The 19,553-nt window shown below is 38.6% G+C and overlaps 1 protein-coding gene across 1 annotated transcript in view; it reads left to right on the forward strand.

Annotated features, from left to right (window-relative positions):
- Positions 1 to 862: 862 nt before the first annotated feature.
- The window catches only part of LOC128737677 (AN1-type zinc finger protein 6), a 46,512-nt gene continuing 27,821 nt past the window's right edge, over positions 863 to 19,553 (forward strand). Inside the window, exons 1-3 of the mRNA XM_053832372.1 lie at positions 863 to 1,009; positions 3,269 to 3,644; positions 15,405 to 15,436. The gene's annotated coding sequence lies outside the window, so the exon portion shown is untranslated. The remainder of the gene's footprint in view (positions 1,010 to 3,268; positions 3,645 to 15,404; positions 15,437 to 19,553) is intronic.

The following is a 19,553-nucleotide window of genomic DNA, read 5'->3' on the forward strand; positions in this document are numbered from 1 at the left end:
GTGCGCCGAAGAGACCGAAACGATTTAAGCCAAAATATTGTCAATTGCAAGGAAAATTGTACCATCCAAAGTGCGATATCGCTCATAAAAGTGCTATTTTGCATTAAATCGTTTCGGTATCTTCGGCGCACTTTTTCGTTATCTTCCAAGCAATAAGTGCGCCGAAGATAACGAAACGATTTAATGCAAAATAGCACTTTTATGAGCGATATCGCACTTTGCATGGTACAATTTTCCTTGCAATTGACAATAGCACTTTTATGAACGATTGCGCACTTTGGATGATAAAATTTTCCTTGCAATTAGCAATACAATATTATGCTTTGCAGCTGTACCTGGATTAATCCAGGCTATTTTCTCTAATGCCAATGTATATGACAAAACAAAACAGCAAGATTGCAGTTGTCACTCTTTCTCTTTCTCACTCACAGCATTCGCATTGTCGCACTTTTTGTGCCAGTCGCACTTTTAGACTGCGGTGTCCAGTAAGGTGCAAAATGCGGGATATTGTGCTTCAATTGCAATTGCTGCAACGCTCAATAAAATGCAATTCGCCCCTCGTCGAAGAGTTTTATTTACACATTTAGGTGTTTTTTACATTCTTTTGTTAGGTTCTCCGATACGGTATAACTGTCACTTTTTCTTTGTGTTGCTTTTTTGATCATTCGTCGTTCTCTCGTGAGAGACGTAATGATGGAGACCGCGGCTTATGCTTGCCAGAAAGAGACAGTCGAAATTCCGTAAGAGGTGCTGAACGGAGAGAAATAAGACGAATATATATTTGAAAAATTCTCTCTTACGATTCCGCAGCGCAGTAGAGGTATAGCACAAAAGGAAAAAGTCAAATAGCTCTCGGTTTTCCTTCGATGTGGGACGGAAAGTGGTTTCTGCTCGGGTGTTTGCCGTGTCATCAGTAGATTTGCGTTTTTGGATCGTACATTAATTTACAGTGAAAATAAGTGATTAGCTACACAATTACAGAAAGTGATAGTGCCAATCGCTAAAACAGGTGAGTTGAGATGATAAAACGAATGGCTTGCGCGGCCCGAGCGTAATCTGCTGGTGCTCGTCCAGGGACAATGAAAAAATGGGCTTCCATTTTCTCTACGGTCGACAGGCAGAATTTCAAACATGGCGGCGAACGTTTTACGACTACGAGCTATTCAAACCAGACGAAATTAAAAATAGGAAAAGTCAGCAGTAAACTTGTTTCTAGACTAGTGCGAGCTGTTTTAGCTTTTGACGATATTTTTGCAAGTTCGAACCGAACAGAAAATGGAACTTTGGCACGAGAAACGTTTTTCTCTAAATTTATGCAATCGAAAGTGGTAATGAAATAAGCCAACGGGAGACCACACGAAAACCAATTCAAAGCAAAGTATTCGTCTATGTGCTCTGTGGCTGTGGCTATAACATGAACCTACCTACATAAGAAAAAAATCGTCTGCTGGTGTGTTGTATTATATTTTCCATTTCCTTCTTTAACGCCCGTGCTTATCTTTTTCACGTACAGCAACTTTGACCACAGATTAAGAACTTAAACCCTTCCTTCAGTCAATTTTTCCCATTGAAAAGATATTAATAAATTCATATGTGTTTTTTACTCTATTAGCTACTTGGGTTAGGTTTGGTGCTCTGCTTTCAGAGATGGCTGATAAACTATTTAGGGATATAACTTTAATTCTTCTTTGTTTAATCCTATATCATAATCTATTTGTGCTTCATCTAAAAAATATTAAACTGCAAACTTATATTGCAAGTTGAAGAGTGATCGATAGTATTCTAGAACTTATGTTCAATAAATTGTAATTTGTTTTCCATGAATTGTCGAATTTAAAAAAAAAGTTTGGTAGCTAATCATACTCAAAACACAAATCAAAAACACTTAAACAGACTTATTATTTCGAACAAAAAAAAACTGGTACATATAAAAATGTTGACTAATTTCATTTCGCCTTGGCACTGCGACACTTTTTTCAGAACGATTGTCGGTCCAGGCAGGAAATTTTCGCTGTCAAAATGTGCCGCAAAATGATACGGACATTTTTCTCACTAGTGGACAAATTCTTGATTAAGATCGACAATACGGCACCAACTATTTAAAAGGAATCTGCAAAATGTTAACAAACCAAGTAAGGGTTTTTTTCCCTATACTAGTCCAGCAAAAAATAACTCTCATTCGGTTTGTTTACATGTTGCAGATTGGCCTTTTTGAAAAGGTGATGCCGATATACATTTATATTTTATAGAAGAGTCACACTGCCATTAATAGCTATTTTTTGCAGAATTATTAAAACCTAAGCGAAATGTATCTTATGGTTAGTATGTTAAATGCGGCAACAATGTGATTTGAAGTACATGACTTTTTAAATAAAATAGAGCTACTTTTGAGAAAACATAGGTACAGGAAAAATCGCAGACACAGCTTCAAATTTGTATAGAATTTTTATAACTATGCCAGGACTCATTTTTGAGTATTATCCGGGCCGCAATAAACAAAAAAACGTTTTTTATCAAAGTTAAAATATGTAACTGTTAATACGAAAAATATCGAAAAATGGCTTTTAGTAAGAAAGTGTCATTTTTAATAAGAAAGCCTCTATAAGGGCTATAGAATACCCTATCAAAAGACGAGCACAAACAATGTTACATTATCAATAAATTATTATAACGTACAATTGGTCGGTGTTAAGTCAGACCGAACCAAGTGACAAAATTCTGATTTCGAGAAAAACGCGTTCGAATTTTGCTGCTCTGTATGGTTTATGGCTATCAATCGTTCGAAATCATCTCATAACTCCGGCTGTTTGCAACATTTATGTAGTCTGATTAGAGTAAAATGCAGCTTAGAAAATTCTTGATTGTTTGCAATCATTAACTCATTTTTAAAAATTTTGTGACCTGGTCCGGTCTGATTTAACACCGACCAATTGAGCTAAGTTGTTTACAACTTTTATTTATTTGAAACAATTTGTTTCATATGCCTATTCATATAACTTAAAACTTTACAGAGAAATAGAAAAGTTCGTAAATATGTGTCTCTGAGCACGTATTGAAAATTAAGTCATCAGACCTCTCTGCCACCCCACAGGAGTTTACAAATTAGCAAAGTGATTATAATTGATAAAAATATGTATTAAAACCTTTAAAATATCCTTATTTCACACGAGCCAACTAAGCATCCAACGACAGTACTGACTCGTACACAAATGCAAGTTATTTTTTTCTCTAACCACACTGACGAACGTCTTTTTCTTTCCCGTTGCAGCTTTCGCATTTTCATCACCTCTTTGGCGAGATAGTGCTTTAATTATTAAAGTACAACGTCTTCTAGTGTAATCGCAGTGTGTTTATCTCTGTCAACAGCAGGGATTGTCGGAACATAAGATACAACAGACCGTGCATTTTAGTGTATTGACAATCAAACATTTAAACCGAATCGTTCGGAAACCATTTCGGTAGGCAGATTCGGGACAGATTTTCTTACAAATACATAAAGTGAACAGTGAAGTTTCAAGCGCAGTGTAGGATTTAATTGTGAATGAAGAGAACCAGAAACCCCTTAAATTGGATAATTTGCTCTTGCAGTTCGTAACAGTATCAGTGCTTTATTTTTTGAAACTGCATCAACGTTGGAGTGTATGGTAAGTTTATTTGTTTTACAAACCTTAGTACATTTTAGCTAATACAATTTGTACGATACAATGTTTGGAATTAAACACGTGTCGGATCTACTGATTCAGTAAAAATCTTAACACATGTTATAGCGAAGTGTTCACGTGTTCAAGCCTCGTTTGCAAATAACAAGCGACAACACAACCTTCTACAATTTCTAAATGTCAATCGTAGCCAGATATTGCGATCTGCTGAGAGAAAGCGTTTCCCTCGTACATAGATGATGTGGTGGATGAACGTGCAGAAATGGAAATCTTTTTCACTTCCATTTAATTTTCTTCATAAATCATATCAAGATTATCGTTTCTCATTTACTCTTCCTTGCGCTGGTACATGTGCTGGTGAGGAAACTGCCGTGGTACGAAACAACTCAAACTTACAAACAGGCCATTAATAAAGGGAACAACACGCTAGTATAGACCCTGCGGGAAAATAAGGAGCATTCCACGAAGAGGCGAGCGAAAATGACCTGATGGTTATAGGAGAGACGGTCGATGGCCTTACCTCGTCGTCGGATCGGCGCTCCATTATCGTGGTGCGGCACCAACTTTTCTGACCATCGGCTGACTTGTTTTCATTACTTCTCGTTGTGGTCAGGCGGTTTTTCTTGAACCACATACAAACGTATAGGAAGCAGGGCATGCACAAAGTTCGTTCAGTTTTCCAAACGTAATGAAATGATCCGAGCTTCGTGTTGAATGTTTAAATAATATCAACGACTGCCAGGATTATTCAATTTAAAAATTCAATCTTCAACAGCCTAATTCAAGTTGAAATCACTTTATTTCACTGAATATATGGAGAAGGGTGTTTATTAGACATTCTCTTTAAACTGATAAATAAGTCTGTTTTGCTCAATGAGATTTACTATGACGCAGAAAGAAAATGAACATGTAGCATCTGTGCGATTGCATCTCGCAAATGAGTAACCTTTCCTGTAAATCGAAAAATATTGATGTCCTGTTTTTGTTTTACGTTCAGTTCACTTGGCTACCGCACGCGCGGATGCTGCTAATATGAAAAAACAACATTATGTATTATGCGTATTGTTTCTTTTTCAAATAGTCGTAGGCACGCAAGAAAATTCTAAAATAGATTTACGAGTTTACCTTGAAAAACTAAACCATAAACCATAAGTGTAAATCAGCCGCTCAAAACACTATATTTTATACTATACAAGTTACTTTTTAGGACTCGCGCAATTCACTATGGTAATAGACAAGAAAGCTAATTTTATATTTACACACATACCGCTAAAGTGTATTAAAAGTATAAAAAACATTTGCTTTATCATAGGGGTTCACAATAAATTTCTTAAATGTAATCAAAATCAGCTTTCGTATCAACTTAAACCAACAATTTTAAATCTTTCGTTTTGCGTATCCTATCAAGACACTCCCACCATGAGCATTAATCGACTTAAGTCGTATTCAAAAATGGGTGCCGCCGGGTTTCAAATACGCTTTATTTCCGCCTCTCAGTCTCAGCTCGGCCTGTGTACACGAGCAGCTCAGCACAAGCAACCATCCAGATCAACTCATCCATCCACAAACAAAGATTCCGACATCGGCTTCGCGTTCGGCAGTACACTTCATGCTAGTCACTTCCTAGAAGCGTGACGCTTTTCGCTATTTATGTGTATCTATCATGGAGTTGCAAACAAGCTCGGCTTGACAGCGAGAGCAAACGAGTATTGTCTGCCTGGTGTACCGTTGTTTGTTTACCTCGGGGGTCCCGGTTCGAATACTTAACCATATGCGTCGCGGCTGCTGCGGGCAGCTCAACGAACTCTGAAGGACCAAATAATTATTACCGGTTGAACACGAAAAATAGCACTTTGTTGCCTGACTGGCTTGCCTCGATAGAAATCATGAGTTCGTATTCGCTTATAAAAGACGTAATACAGGGAAGATAGATGATTGCTCTAGTACAGAATCGACCGATTTACCGCAATCTAGACATTCAGCCATACAATCAACCGGTACCCGTATGATAAATGTCTCTTTATCGCGCGCCTATTCAAACTGCAATAACTCGTTGTGAATGCACGATCTCAGCAGAGCCTGGTTTAGAGTGTTAGTAGAATTAGCTGATAAACGGCTATAAATTAACTTTCGTATTCGTAGGCAAGTCCACTTCAAGTTTGAATTCGAATATACGAAGCTAACGAATATAGTTGTTTAAAATTGCACGGTAACGGCCACATAGCCTTCGGGTTATATTGCAAACACGTTTACTAAAATAATAAAAAGAACTGTCGTCCTGTAGAGTGTTTGCTTTTTTGCCAAACACAAAAGGTCCTGCACTTTCATCACCAACATACCATTAATTTATAGTACTCAATGAAATATTAAATTACTTACTAATGCAGAAACAGTATCATATGTTGAAGTTTGATACCCCCATATTGGAATGGTTTTGGTCAAGTCCCAAAATGGCTGTAAAGTCAGAGAAATTAATTTCGCGGAAATAACCATATCTTGGCTGTTTCTCAATAGATTTCCATTCTCTATTCACTAATCGACTGAAAATTACCAAGTTTGAAAGATTTTTTAAACTATCGCGTGAAATAAAAGTTTCAAATTAATGTAATAAATCAAACTATGTAATGAGAAGGTACAAGTGTATATTAAAATATGAAAAGGATATACCAGGGGGGGGGGGATTCTAGGGACTTTTAGAAATAGTCAGTCCTAAGCGGCCAGATGGCGAGGTAACATAAAAAAGATTATCACACAATGGATATCAGGACACATCAAACTTACAGGAAACGACAGAGCTGATTATGCAGCTAAACAAGGTACGACTAGACAACAAATAGAAGACTACGCTATAACAAAACATGATTTACTACTGAGCGTGAAAAATGGAATAAAATGTATTTGGGATCTACGATATAAAACTATTTTCGACGATAATGGGAACTACCACTATAAAATACCACAAGACGTTAAATTAAAACCATGGTTTCATAAAATTAACTTACCATCTAATTATGTCATAGTGATATCAAGATTACGAACCGGACATACACCAAAGATAGACTATTTAAATGGGGACTAGTGTTAAACGATCAATGTGATTTGTGCAAAGTAACGGAAAATGTTGTTCTCATCTTATACCACTGCCGCAAATACACTATTGTCAGGAAAAAATCCCAGTAATTGACAATGAAATTGATCTTCAAATATCATTATCCAATAGTAAAATAGATGAGATTAAACAACTAGCAGAATTCGTAAAAGACATTAAAATGTCTATATAAACAGCTTAAATTTTTCCTTGCATCTAGTTTCGCTGCCCGCTGCTGAAAATAAAGCATTTAAAAAGTGCCCGTCTGACAATCGTATAATTATACCTGTGACCAGGCTTCAAGTTCGCTTTTTTGTTCAGCAGATGCTCATTGGACTACAGCGCATCAGCGAAACAGAATTCGAAAACGTAGTGTAAAAGACACTTGTAGAGTTAACCGTTATGTGTACGGGAAATTTAACACCCATAAGTGTTCGGATGGGTACCCGGGTACCCACCGAAATGAAATGCTTCTAACTTTATCAATTCTTGACCGATTTTGGATCTTGAACCGTCAAAAGATTGGAAAATTTATCTATTTTTAGAGCATGAGACTTACCAAGCCTGGGACCACGTCTGGTTCCCGTAAATCCGGATCTCCAGGACCATGTTCCGGATCCAAAACAAATGTGTACAATTGTCAATAAAACCACACAATATTGGTATCAAAATTCATGAAATCACTCCAGGAGTTGATGTTTATCCATTTTGAGTCCATTTAACGAGTTGTCTTCGGAATGGCCATTCCGGAGCAGGTTCCTGTGGGGCTCTATGAGACCATTAACCTGTTTGGATTGAAACCCTAGCAATAAGTATATCAAAATTCACGAAATCACTCTAGGAGTTGAGTTTTATCCATTTTGAGTCCATCTGATGATTTGTCCCCGGAATGGCCACTCCAGAGCTTCCTGTGGGGCTCTATGAGACCAGTACCATGTCTGGATAGAAACCCTAGCAACATGTATATCAAAATTCGTGAAATCACTCCAGGAATTGAAATTTATCCTTTTTGAGTTCAGTTGATGACATGTCCTCGGAATGGCCATTCCGCAACAGGTTTCTGTGGAGCCTTATGGGACCAGTAACATGTTTGGTTAGAACCCCCAGCAATATGTATGTCAAACTTTATGAAATCACTCCAGGAGTTGATTTTTATTCACTTTGAGTCCATTTGATGAGTGGTTCCCGGAATGGCCACTTCGTAGCAGATTCCCATGGGGCCCTGAGGCCACTAACATGTTTGGGTAGAAACCCTAGCAATATGTATGTCAAAATTCATGAAATCCCTCCAGGAATTGATTTTTGTCCATTTAAGTCGATTTGACGAGTTGTCCTCGGAATGGCCTGCTGCTACAGGCAGTCTGTTGATGACAAATGGTTTATTCCCACTAGTTAGGAGCATTCTACGAGTTTTAGCTGGCTGAGTTGTCGTAAACCTTGTTTTTCGAGGCTATAAAGTCTCAAAAGGTACCCGGGTACCCAGCCGAACACATAACGGTTAATTATCATCTACACGCAAAATAATCCACACGTCCTTTCCACGTGAAAAGTTACGCAAATTTCTCTACAGATAGTCACGTGACTTTCAGTTGAAAATTGTTAGAAAATACAATAACATCTATCTGATTTTCACGTAAATGCACGTATACTAACGCAAACTACGTTGAATTCATGTTAATAGTACGGGATAAGTATGATGGAAAATATTCGCATAGCTTTAGCCCGTAATTTTGACGTGAAAATTATTTTGAGTGTACAATATTGTTGAAGACAGTATAGTTCGATTTTTTGTAGTTACGGCGTTATGGGGCTGCTACCCCGTTGGCAGCAAAAAGAGCGCTCATTTATCGACCAACATTTGAAAAGGGCGGATAAGCCAACTGTCAAACAGAACGAGTGAGAGTTATGTTTTGCTGGAGCAGCATAGGAAAATGAACTCTCACTCGTTCTGTTTGACAGTTGGCGTATTCGCCCTTTTCAAATGTTGGTCGACATTTGGCTATCAGCGATGTAGCAGCCCCATAGCACCGTAATTCAATTCTGCAAAATAACTTTTCATCTAATTTATTTATTCTTTCAACTGTTCTCCAAAGTTATTCAGTATGATAAAATACACATTTTTTCTGACGGTTGTTTATGCCTATGAGTGTTAGTTTTAATCGCTTTAATTAGCTTATCTATGTAGCTGAGAGTTAATTGGGCAAAATGGACTATTCTTGCATTTCGTACAGTATGGAATAAATGGGATTGGATTCTTCTGATGTTTTGACAACATTTGAAAGCTATTTGAGTTCATTTTACGGGCGGCAAAGAAGTTTCTATGCTGTTTAATTGGTTTTTATCATAATTTTTGGAAATAATAGGCAAAATAGACCACTTCCCAAAGTCTGCGCAGGATGAAACCATCACCAATCGATTTCTTGCATTTTTTACATAGGAATAGGTATCTTGTAAGCAGGGCTTCAACCGATCCTTTTTTTCTACCGCAGTCACACCAACGCGCATTCAAGTTCACACCGTCCGTTTAGAGGTGGAATGCGAATGCTATGCATAACACAACTGGCAGTTTGCTCAGTCAAACGCCGAATGCACGCAACAGAATGAACGCGTTCTAAAGCTTTTTGACATTTTCGTTTCGATCAAGTTGCCTTTACCGTTTGGAGCAGCGAATGACTGCAAAACAGTCAAATGACTGGCAATTACCACGCTAACGACAAGCAACCGCACAATCGTATGATTCAATACTACAAAAAAACAACCACTACATGTACATGGAAGAAGTCGGTCGGACTCCGTCCAATACAAACGAATATTTTGCTTGCGTCGGACCGACGTCCGGGTGACAAACTATTACTGTGAGCAGTCGATTTGGAGACAAAAAGAGAAACGAAACAATACGTCACCATATGCTTCCAGTCAGTTTGCAGTTTATATTCTCAAAGCGTAAAGCAAAACGGGAGATTGACTGTTTGCTTTTGCTGAGATGCCGCATGAATTGTAAGACGGCAGCAGCGCAAGCGGCAGATTGACTGGATAAAACAGTCAAATGATCGTTCAAAAAGCGGAGTTTGAATGCGAAAAGTTCGCATTCACGGCAGTCACATTCAACTTGCGATCCCTTTTCAAGCCCTGCTTGTAAGATTCCAAACCAGCGGCTTCTAATTCATGGGATTTTGAGCTCGTTTTTGCCCACTGTGCAACGGTTGCATATCGCTTTCAATCAATCAGAAATTGGGTCAATTTTGGGTCAACGCCGCGGTTGACACTTGGCACGTTCTGTCCTAGGTTTGAAGGACAAAACAGAATTGTCGAAATTTTCGACGCAAACAACTCTCAATGATCCAAGAACGTCCTTCCCCTTCGGTGAGATATGAAACTGTGCTCCCAGTCGAGTTTTATGGAGCCATGATTCATCCATGATTAATAAGACGGGTTTGAAGGCCCATTCCTCATTTTGGTACGCATTCTGTTTGTCGCTGATGTATCTCCCTCCTTTGGGTAGGTGGTTCATCGAGTCCTTCATCAACCGCTTATATGTTAGTTCTATGTGTAGAATACTATGTAGATAAACTCATCTTAGTAGTATAATGTAGTTTTATGATCTAACTCTATGTGTAGTTGTGTCAATCAAAGCGGAGTTGAGCAGGTTTGACGTCAGGTCTGACTTGGTCAATTTGAAGGCACCGGAAGGGTCCACTAAATTTTCTGAAGATTGCTGGCCGTGCTTGCATGATGTTCGTGGCGCGCCCGCCTCAGATATCTTATAGGTACGTCCAGTGGGTCCACAGTCAAATCGAAGCTAAAGCCTAGCTACTCCATTTCCCAACTAGATTCGGGTTACTATACTGGGTCTCAATTCCAGTCATTGTATTCTTGAATCCAAAATGGGCCTCTGATTGCCAGAGGCTTTATTCGACAGTTGGCTACAACGACTTCCCAGTTTTTATTACCTGTCTCGTTCATCTATGAGCATTTGTCGACTCGTGGAGGGATGAAGTTCATATACATATCATATAACTTGAGGGAACAACATTGGCAATGCAAGTTTGTCGTCCTGTAAACCTAATGGGGATTCACTTTTAAAAGTCAGGGAAATTGTGTGCTGTTAAGTCTGGCGAGTACGACGCTCAAGCCGTGTAATGAGGTAAATTGACTGATATTATCAAGTCGCATAACTCTCAGTAAATATAAGTCTATTTATGCCTTATGGAGGTTGGGTATAAATTAACGCCAGCCGGTATGAATGTTTAAAGTTGGTGTACTATCCCTGACTGCGCGACCGAGACATTCTCTATGGAGATACTATAGAATTTTTGGCTGTTACGTAGTTATAGGCAGTACAGCGATAAAAATTATGCCCATACGAGTATGCATGCAGGCGTAGAAATACGCATGTTTGGGTGCGCATATGTGTACGAGATGTGTATTAGTAAGCATAGTGATAAGTCGATACTTTCTTCAAACCTGTTCTCTATTCATATTAGAATTTGGCTTATCATCTACTTTTACAGTCACTACCGTTGTTAACGCTTCTCTTACTATCACCAGTAATGTTTTGACTTTCTACATCACTATTAGTAACATTTCCTGTAATATTGGAATTACTCAGTGGTTATATACAACCAAACTTCATTGATTGCGCTAAGTCTAGCGTAGGTTCAAATGCTATTTTTTTTCTTTTTTGCGACTTTTTGACAAAAAAATCTAGATAGAATAGAACATAGAACATTGATAACTAGACTACTACGTGACTTTTTGATCAAGCACTTGACATTGTCTGATCTTGGAATCTCCAGAGTCATTTCGCTACTGCGTTTTATTGGCTGTCGCAAGCTGTCTCGGCAGGCAGAAATGACTCTTGGAGGCCCCGATATGAGATCACCCCTCGGGCCTAGTGTAGAAATAATGTCTAGCTAGTCAACCCCCCACAGATTGCATTCCGTTTGTCGCTGATGTATCTTGTTTTTTTCTCACAATTTGTATTGATGCCGAAGGATGCTGCTTGTAGTCCTGTCCATTGTAGGGTCAGCCAAATTCGATTTTCTACCAGGTCTTGGGGAATCTCCGAAAGTGCAGTGTTTATCATGAATTGCTCCGACCATCACACCTTCGTCTTTAGCTAGATGGATACTTTTTTTCGGTTATCAGAACTCAGGGACGACAAAAAAATACGGTTGAATGTTTATAACTGACTAGCTGTAAACCGCGCGCGTCGCCTCGCGTCTAATTGAGAGCAAATTGAAGGTACGCTATGTAACATCTAATTGAGAGCAAATTGGAGGTACGCTATGTAACGCTGACGCTATTTAACTATGAAGTGCAACTACGTGACTTTTGCTCGTCTTGAATGCAATCTGGTATGATTGGTTTGAGTCTTTGCTTAATGTGGGCGGTTATTACCACAAAAATCGCCCGTCGCGCCCCTCGTTTTGGCTACAGACAAGGCCCTTATATATATAGATTAGAATCTGGGTGGTTGAAAAAGGTGGGAGGTCCCAATAAATAAAAGGGCTTGCATTTCTCTTGCGATTTGGATCAATACCAGTTGTGCAAGTGCCAAGGGGGCTAGCGAGAGACAATAGGGTGGTTCCACTGGGGAGGAATATCTGGAAAGGGTTTGAAAGGGGTGGGGGTCGTAACCAGGGAGGGCAGATTAACATAAGGAAAAAGGCTTCGTTTCTCTTTTCCATTATAGCAATTTTCGGAGTCTAAATAGATACATGAGATACCAGTCAAAAGAGGGTAGCTGATCGGAAGGGGTGGAGGTGGTCAAAAAGAACGTATGTGTATATGTTCCACCATAATTTCGGAACGCCTGGACGGTTCTTCATCAAACTTGGCTCACATGTTCTTTAACGTAATAGAATAATCAGCACAGGGAGTTGACTAAAGGTGGGGAGCGGTCTTTAACAAGGGTCCATCCAAATAAGTAAAGGAGCTACGTTTCTCTTGTATTTGGATTAATGGCAAAGTGGCTAGCTGACAAGAGCGGTGGGTCCAAAAAATGGGAGGTCACCGTCTAGGGGAGAAGCTAAAATAAGGAAAAATGATTTGATTCTATTGCATTATAAGTATTTTGGAAGTGAAGAGAGATGTGTTAGTGGCTGTGGGACATCAAAATGAGGAAGAATAGCTTTGTTTATTGCATTTTAGGATTTTTCGAATTGAAAAGAAATGCAGAAGCGGTTGGAATATAACATGTGCTGTTTTTTCACGCGCGTAGTACAGTCCAATTCGGCCATTCAGCGGCTGGTCTGAAAAAGTCTGAAAATGTGCTACGGGTTGTCACTTATCGTCTCAGGGCCAAATAGGAAAAGAGGGCTTTGTTTGTCTTACATTATGTAAATTGTTGGATCAATAACTTAATATAACAGTTTTACAAATGGCTGAGAGACAAGAGGAACTTCAAAAAATAACGGGGATGGGGTGACGGGGATGGGGTGGGGGTTGGTTGTAAGAGTTAACAAGAGGAGTAGAATCGTTTAAATGAAGGATAAGAGTTTTGTTTGTAGTATTATGAGTATTTTCATTACAATAAGAGTGGTACAAGACAAGCTGAGATGTACGAGATGTACAAGCTGAGAGACTAAGGGGCCCGATCTTAGGTACTCAGCTAGTTCTGAATAAGAATAGGGACCAATACAAGGATCTCTGATAATCAATTAAATAAACCGAATACTTGAATATTCTTGATTCCCATAAAAAAATCTTGAAAATTTTTTGTATGGGTTAAGGCGGCTGGTAATTTTATGTTTCTAAGGGATAATGAACAACATCACCAGTTCCAGTTGGATACCGAAGGAAAATTTTTCAGTTAATTTAATTAATGCTAAAATACAAGTGTTAAAGGATAAAAAAATTCATGATAATTTTTATCCTATACACTCAAGTCCCGTTTTGCGTCCACTATTGGGGATAAAAACATTGGTCGTAATAAGAGAGGACGTTATTTCACATTTTAAACGGAATCGTGTAATGTCTGACTGGATTCTGTAGACTTGCATACGTTTGATATTTCGCCCGCCATGATTGGCGCTGCCTCAAAAAAGTTGAAAAGCTCTTACGTTCCTGGACCGGATGGAATCCCTGCTGTTGTTTTTTATCCCTGTGCTAGTTCTTTTGCTGAGCCATACAGGTTTCCCGTTTACAAAGTGGTGACCGTCGTGTCGTAAGGAATTACCGTGGGATTACTAGCCTTTCTGCCACTTCGCAACTGTTCGAGTGACCAAATTCTTCAAGCCGCGGAATCTTATATTTTCTCTGATCAATATGGTTTTGTTGCCGGTAGATCCGTAACTACGAACTTGTTAGACTTCATTACCACTTGTTCGACGGCTATGGAAGGCAGAGCGCAAATCGATATCATCTATACGAATCTAAAAGCGGCTTCTGACAAAATTGAGTATTACTCCGTAAATTGTTGCGAATGGGAACCTCGAGCAGATTGGTGCCGTGGTTTTCATCTTATCAATTGAATAAATGCTTCATGTCAAACACGGCCTATGAATGTTTTCAGCTGTTAATATATCAGGCGTTCCACAAGGGAGCAATTTGGGATCACTTTTGTACATAATTTTCTTCAATGTTGTTGGATTCTTGCTTGGTTATAGATAAAAACTTTTTACGCCGATGATCTGAAAATCTACGCAGTCTCTATCAAGGACTGTCTCCATTTGTAAATGATGCTAAACGTGTTCGTCAATTAGTGTCGGCTGAACAAACTGGTTATCAGTATTGCAGAATGCAACGTTATGACCTTTCATCGTTCTACAGATCCGATTATGTTTGATTGCCATATCGACGATACTATTGTCAACCGAGTGGACTACAGAGACTGTAGATTACAGAGGCGACAAGGCACTCAAAATCCGCTACATTTTGAATCAAAGCGGAGAGTACCATTATAAATAAAGGTAACTCACCGCTATAATTCAAAATTTAGCGGATTTTGAGTGCCTCTGTAATCTATAGTCTCTGTAGAGTGGACCATGTAAACGGACATTTGTATTCTACTGGACCTAAGCTCACCTCCCATATGCACTACAAGTTCATTATGTCCAAGGCAAACCGACAACTTGTCTTCATTTCTAAAATTGCCAAGGACTTTATTGATCCGCATTGTTTGCAGGCATTCTATTGTTCTCTCATTAGACCGATCTTTGAAAAAAGCTTCCATTATATGGACATCGAACAACGTAACATGGAACTTCCGGATTGTTCAGAAATTCAGCGATCATTAATGCAGCCTGAACTGAGTAACTGAAGTCCTCTTGGTCCGAATAGCGACGATCATTTGATCGGCACACGATCCAATTGGCAATATGCTGCAGTCAATCAATTCGTGCAAAAATATTTTTACGAAACAGTCATATATTTGAATAATTGGTTTTGCATTTAATAATAGAGCGTTGAGATACCTCTAGACTTAAGTTATTAGGAGGAGACGCGAAGCGAATTTCTCAATTTCTGCATTTGCTCATACTCTAGAATTCATTACGAATTTCTTTTATTGCTGTAGGTATCTGCTTATAATTGTAACTCATTCGATTTATTTAGATTTTCAGATCTGACTAAAAAGTCAGATTAAACATAAATTTATTTACGAACACAGTTTTTAGGTATACAACTGCAAGTAACATTTTTTTCTTTTATTTCAGATATTGACGAAACATAAACATAGCAGAAACCGGTAGGTACTCTCAATCTCGCAAACAACATTGATCAGTTTATCAAACAACCATCTTGATCCATATAACCACACAAGCAATCAAACTTGGCAGAACATTTCATAATACTTTGTTCCGAACATGTTACGAAACGGGGCCTAACTTCAGTTTCTAGTTGGCAGTGAACTTTGGTTAAACAACAAAACGGTTTGCCTTCGCCGGAGGGCCTTATCAGCTGTGCCTTGTTCTGAGGCACCAACGCTCTGACACGTGTTACTAATAACTAATGGCTACCATCATTGCAACACGAGCTTGCCTGACACAAAAGATGCTCTAAACTGCGGCGTAGAATGTGGTGTAAGTTTGTACGTCCATCACGAGCCAAATACTGATGCGCTGTGGTGGTTGGTCGGTCGTGTTGAGTGAGGCCGCTCAGGGGAATTTCTCTTCAACTGTATAATGCGTCATTTGAAACTACATACTTGTACTTACTAGCTAGGACTGTCATTCCTTGTGACGACACCTGATGTTTCGAGTGTTGATAAGCGACATCGTATTAAATTTATAGTTTTTCAATTGTGTTCATCTAAATTCCTTCCTGATGTTTAAAATGGTTTCATGCTTTTGGTAATATTGTAGTTGAACTTTGTGGCGCTGCGAGGTGATAATTGATTTATCGTGAAACAATTTACTGTAAACATGTTTACTAATGCTTTTAGGTGTTACGTTTCAGTTTGAATCAATGTAATTCAAATGACAGTTTCATCGTCGAAATCAATGTTAGTGTATAATGAGGTACAAAAACTAAAAACGGCTGAGTGCTAACACCATATATGATGCATACTAAACTGCTAACTGGAATTAAATGATCGTAAAGTATAGCGATGTTTCGCATCGATACCATACTGGTAGCGGATGCATGTCGGATATAGACCTTTCCGGTCTGGTCGAGACGTAGTGACTCAGTCAGTATGTGTATGATGCATGCGAACATTGCAAAACACACCATTAGAGGAGGAAGGTTCTTGCGGTACGCCCTTATAACATGGTTGCAGGAACGTGCCATCTCCGCTCGACCCTTGCTCTTTATGTTTTACCCACGTGCGGTGCCTTGATCGAGATATACAAAATCGTTTGCTGCACGAATAGTGAATTCAGACTGATTGCAAAGAAGCATCAAAAGTATATATGCTTCTTCAAAACCTCACTTGTCTAAGAGCCTTAGTGTGCGTCGGATTTCTTGTACGCACGAGACCGACACATGCTTATGGGTAGCTCTCTACTCTACGGACATTTTCGGTTCGCAGAAACGTCTGTGCACTTGGCAGCCTTTGTTCGTGTGGCATTGCATATCGCAGAGGATGCGACGAAGGCTGTTTGTGCCAAAGCGAATCCAATAAATCATCTTTTATAAATCCCTTTATCTTTATTTTTCGACCGCTGATAAAGATTTGAAAATTTTAAACTTCACATATTGATTCTGTTTCATTTGTCTTTGTGGACTGCGCTAAAAAATCTATTGTAGTAGCCGACACGGGTTCTTTTTAGAAACAATATACTGGTGAAACATTTCGAGGTTCCTATCTAGTCAACTCACTATCGAAGATCAAAGGAGTAGGGGTTGGTGTTACATTCGGTTGAAGAATGTACATTCAAGAGCGCGTCGAACTGCTGCTGCTGTCGAGTTGAACTGAGTCATGGTCAAAGTCAAGTCACTAGGAATTACCATCGCGCGGTCGATGTTGATGGTAGTGCCTTCGTGCTTTGCCAGGTTGGTAGTGGTTGTTGTATCGTTATCTTTGTGACGACGAGAAAATTGAGGCAACTGCAAAAAATATTTACGTACGATTGTATTTTCTCTGTTTGTATCTGCGCCAGTCGTTTCGGGATTTCGTAAATCAAAATCAACTACGTCCTCAGGCAGAATGTGAGAAATTTTTTGTTTGCTAACCTTTGGAATCAAAAAAATAGTTTTTATTTGCTTGCTTGAAGTTGTCATAAGTAGAATCTGAGGCGAATTAAAATGCGCTATCATCGCTAACATTCATCATCATCTGTACGTAGCCGGCTTATGAGCAATTTTGTTGCTCGACACAATCAGGAGACAATGATGCTGAACTTAGCAAGGTTATCTGGATACAGTGATATTTCGTACGGATGTCTTGCAAGATTCGTATGGATGTAACAAAAGAAACAACAGCTCATGTTATGTGTTAATCAGTCAATTTTAACGCTCAGGTGCATACATTATAAGACAGATTGTTGGTATTTCATCACTATAATCAACGCTGCTGTTTGATTTTGAGTTATTTGCAATATTTATTGAATTTAACATCAGCGTTTATTTTGTGATACATCTCGTGAAATAGGACAGATTAAAAAAATTAATTCAGGTTTGATTGTGTAAAAAGTTGGTTGGAATTGGTGAAAAAGATATCACCGGAGACACTAATCCGAATCAAAAGATTTGCGTTGTATACATTATGAGTCGTATGCTTGAAACTTGGTTGGGAGAGACTGTTAGAGTCAATAGGATCGTAGCACTAGTCCGGAATCCGCAATTGTCCTGTACTTCTAACAGCTGACTGCGAAATCTACGAAGATTAAGTTTCGAAAACAGAATGTAGCACCTAGGCTTTGCTTTACTTTGTGAGTTACACAAAGGAAGTTCATCGTTGGTTTGTTCTTTTTTATATTTTGCTATTCGAAAGTTCTAGAAAATAAAAGCCTTTAATACCTCAAAAGTAGTTTCTGGATCAAATTTTCATTTCTAGAAGTTCAGTATTCTTCATCTGTATTAATAGTAGGGTTTACTTCTCTAAGCAGACAATTTTTAATAATCTGATTGTTCTGCAATAGTAATTCCGTTTCGAATCCGAAGTATTTTCAACGAGGGAGGTTTTGAGGAAATTGAACATCCTTCTTTTGCTTTGCCTTATTCGCTAAATCCGAGAGAACTTCCCTCTTCCTCAACCGTAGTCCACTAGGTCAGTATCGTTGTGTGAGGTTGGTGAGCAAAAAGCTTTTACAGCGAACAAAAATATCTTTGGCTCTTTATGTTTGCGTGCACGTGTTTGCGAGACGCAAGCGTATTCTCGTTCGTACATATCGAGAGAGAGAGAGAGACCTCCGCTGTGTTGCTGATATAGTGTTCGTTGTTTACGTTTTATGACTATTTGTGAATGTTTCTCAATTTTTGCTAGATCATCGTGGTCGGTTTATAACTTTTGCGATGTAAAAAGGAAACGAAAAATAGAGGAAAAATACTTTAGTATTAAAAGCTGAACAATGGTAACAGGGTAAACAGATCACATTATATTCACGTAACTATTCACAGATAAGACAACGGGAAGAAATTAAGAATTATCAAAGGTGCACGATTTATTGTAATTTATTGCATTTTAGATTTCATAAAAATCTGTAATTTATTTTATGCTGTTTCACCAAGGAAACTGACTCAACTTCGAAACACATAACATCTAATTATAGCATATCGGTGCCGTCAGGATTTTTAACCCCCTTGAATTCATTCAACTTCCATCCATTATTATGATTTCGTTCTCTTTTAATCATTCGACTGGAAATGAAATGTAGTATTGGCATAAAATATGAATATTATTAAATTTTCAAGACAGATAGAGATACATGCGATGAAAAAACTGGTTTTGACATACCCCCGGACAACTCAGAACATCTCCGGTGTCCACTGGCTAATTTTAAAATATTTTAGAAAAACTAGAAAAATTTCCCCATCGAATGCAATTGATTTCATCTAAAAACGTCTTATTTTGTAGGTCAAGGCCGTTTGAATTTCGTAAAAATTTTGTCTGGCCTGATTATTTTGTCTAACCACCTACTGTAGGGATCATTGCACACATTACAATCAGACTTTACTTTCAGGACATCGAATCCGTTCATATTAACTAAGGAAATATGCCTCACCCGCTGGGACCTGGGACAGGCATATCGGCACAACTTTTTTCGGAAAATAAAATAAATGAAATTTCAGTTGTTATGGGCCTAGAAAACAAAAGTGTACTTACATGTGATTGGTTAATTATACGACAACGGATTTTTTGCTATTTTGGAATGACATCCAAACTTTGCGTCCTACCACAAAAAGATATGCAGAGTCCGTGA

The sequence above is a fragment of the Sabethes cyaneus genome, chromosome 1 (assembly GCF_943734655.1).
Source record: "Sabethes cyaneus chromosome 1, idSabCyanKW18_F2, whole genome shotgun sequence".
NCBI lineage: Eukaryota > Metazoa > Arthropoda > Insecta > Diptera > Culicidae > Sabethes > Sabethes cyaneus.